The sequence below is a fragment of the Castor canadensis genome, chromosome 10, assembly GCF_047511655.1.
Source record: "Castor canadensis chromosome 10, mCasCan1.hap1v2, whole genome shotgun sequence".
NCBI lineage: Eukaryota > Metazoa > Chordata > Mammalia > Rodentia > Castoridae > Castor > Castor canadensis.
The window spans coordinates 52,280,632-52,283,874 of NC_133395.1; the positions used below are offsets into that span (position 1 = coordinate 52,280,632).

Below are 3,243 nucleotides of genomic sequence, written 5' to 3' on the forward strand. Positions count from 1 at the left end.
TTCAGAGACTTATTGGACTTTCATATATTCTTTGAAGAATGTCTAATAAAGTCCTTTGCCCATTTTTTAAAATTAGGATGTATTCATTGTACAGGGGGAATTCACTGTGACAACACTGAATAGGCTTACATTGTACATTGGTTAGATTGCCCCCACCATCTCCCCCATTAACTCTCTCTGGCCCCTTTTGAAGCAGTTGGAAGAGGTTTCATTGTTCTATTTATTACAAGTATATGAAGTCTATCAACCATTTACCCTTACCTCCATCCTCTCCCCTCTCACAAGTACCCCCCGCACTGTACTTATTTTACAGTCCTGTTTACATGTTCTACATTTATGTTTGTATATGATCATGTTTGTTTTTGTGTATATATTTATCATTTGGGTCTATCCTCCACATATGAGAGAAAACATGTGTCCTTTGTCTTTCTGAGTCTGGCTTTTTTCACCTAAGATGATGTCCTCCAAATGCATCCATTTACTTTCAAACCACATTATGTCATTCTTCCTTATGGTTGAGGAAAACTCCAATGTATGTGTATGCATATAGATATATATCTATATATCTATATCACATTTTCTCAATCTATTCCTCAGTTATACAGCTACTAAGTTGTTTCCACAGCTTAGCTATTGTGAGTAGTGCTGTGATAAACATCAGTGTGCAAGTTTCTCTATTATATCCTGACTTACTTTCCTTTGATATATGCCCAGGAGCCATATCACTGGATTGTATCGCAGTTCTATTTTCACCATTTTGAGTACTCTCCCTATTGCTTTCCATAATGGTTGTACTAATTTCTTTGTCCAGTTTTAATTTGTTTCTTTCTTTGTTATTGAATTTTAAGAGTTCTATGTATTCTGAATACTAACTCATGAGAAATTATTGTGAAATATTTCCTCCCATTCTGTGGATTGGCCTTTTAATCAACTGATAGTATCTTCGATATACATTTTTTTCCTTTATATTTTCAGGAAGTACTTTTTTTTTCATTTTTTCAGTATTTTTTGTGTGTGTCAGGGTCTTATACTTGCTAGGCTGTGCTCTACCATTTCATCCATGCCACCAGACTGTTTTGCTTTTGTTATTTTACAAATAGGTTATCACATTTATATCCAGGCTTGCCTGGACCATAATTCTGTTTATGCTTCCCACATAACTGGGATGACAAGCATACACTTTCTGTATAGCTAGGATGACAGGCATGAGCTACTACAACTGACCTCTGCTTTCCTATCATTGTCTGTGCCCTTGTTGTCATATCCAAATATATATACATATATATATATGTATATATATCAAGATCCCATGTCATGTAGATTTGCAGCATGTCTTTTATTAGCAGATTTTTAGTTTGAGTGTTGTATTTTGCTTAGGAGTAAATTACGAGTTAATCTTTGTATATGAAGTTAGGTAATGGTAAAACTTTGTCGTTTTGCATGTGCTTGTACAATCTTCCCAACACGATTTTCTTAAAAGTTTGTCTTTTGCTAATTTAATTGTCTTGATAATTAAACTCTTAACGATCACTTAGGCACATATGCAAGGGTTTATTTCTGTACTTTCTATTCTGCTCCATTGGTCTACATGTTTTTATGCCAGTACTGCAGTGTTTGAATTCAGTAGCTCTGTAGTAAGTTTTCAAACTAGGATGTGTGAGTCCTCCAGTCATTTGCCTTCTCAGCATTGTTTGACAATATGATGACCCTTGAGATACCAAGAGTGGAGTGTTTGATTTTGATGTGATTATATTAACTATGAAGAACACTTTGTATAACATTCATACCTAAACAATACTAAGTCTTGTATTACATGAATATGGAACTATATTTTTGTGGGATACATTTCAATTTATTAATGTGTTCAATAATGTCTTTAAAAACAGTTTTGTAGTTTTTGTTGTACAATTTTAAATCTAATGGTTTAAATTTATCCCTTGGTGATTCATTCTTTTTGAAGCTTTTATAAATGGAATTATTTTCTTAATCTCCTTTTGGAATTTTCATTGATAGCAGAAAGAAATTCAACTGGTTTTTCATGTTGATTCTGTATACTGCTACTTTGGTTGAATTTCTGTGTTAGTTCCACAGGCTTTTGGCCTTTTTGTTCTTGCTTATTTTAGTGAAAGCTATAGGGTTCTCTATGTAAAAAATGGCATGAGATATGACCAGAGATAATTTTTCTTTTTTGATTTCATCATTTTTTTCTTATTATTTTTCTAGTCTATTTCTTTTAAACACTGTTCTAATCATTACTTTTCTGTGTTTCTGCTAGTTTGCATTTAGTTTTTTATTTTTCTTTTTTCTTCAGCCATGTTTTTTTCTATTTTTAGTCAATTTTCTTCATATAATGATTCATTTGTTTTTTTACATATGGTAAATACTCCATGCACATTCAGTTCTTCATTAAGTTGTTTTTCATATACCAATTATATCTACTTGGTGTATAGTGTTGCTCACATCCTCTATTTTCTTATTTATTCTCTATCTGGTGTTCCACATATTATTGTGAGATGGATATTAATGTTTTTAACAATTATTACTGGATTATTTCTCCATTCACTTAAGTCATTTTTGCTTCAAGAATTTTGACATCTGTTATTATCTGTGTAAATGTACACATGATGGTATCTTCTTTCTTCATGTTAGTTTTACTTATATATTATTAATTTATGTATTTCCTGAGCTTTCTGCAAAATTTAAAATCTATTTTTTTTCTGAGATTTGTATAGCCACTTCTGCTCTCATTGGTGCCTATTTGCATGGAATATTCTTTTCCATCTTTTCATTTTTATTTTTTTATTTATCTTTTTAAAATTTTTTTCCACACCATGTGTCCCCATTCACAGTATAGATTATGCACAAGGCCTGGACTGAGGTGTACATGGAGTAGGTTTACTTTGCTTCCTCCTTATATACAGTCAATGGTAAGCATCGAAAGTCTTATTTTTTCATTTTTAACCTGTTCATATCTTTGGATCAAAAGAGGATTTCTTGTATAGAGCTTATAGTTGGATCATTAAAAAACACTGTCTTTTAGTTAGAAAGTTTATTCTACTTAAATGCAAAGTAATTATTGATAGGGAGAAATTTACTTCGGTTACTTTTCTGTTTGTTTCATACATGCTTTAGAAATCTATTTTCACCTCTATTTTCTATATGGTTATTTTTCTGGGAATTTAATAGAATTTTGGGAGACCAATTTAAATTTCCTTAATTTTATTTTTATGTATTCATTACTTA

General features: G+C 31.4%; 1 pseudogene; it reads right to left on the reverse strand.

The window, feature by feature from the left end:
* Positions 1–2,829: 2,829 nt before the first annotated feature.
* On the reverse strand, positions 2,830–2,943 carry LOC141413224 (small nucleolar RNA SNORA51; annotated as a pseudogene).
* Between the last annotated feature and the right edge of the window lie 300 nt (positions 2,944–3,243).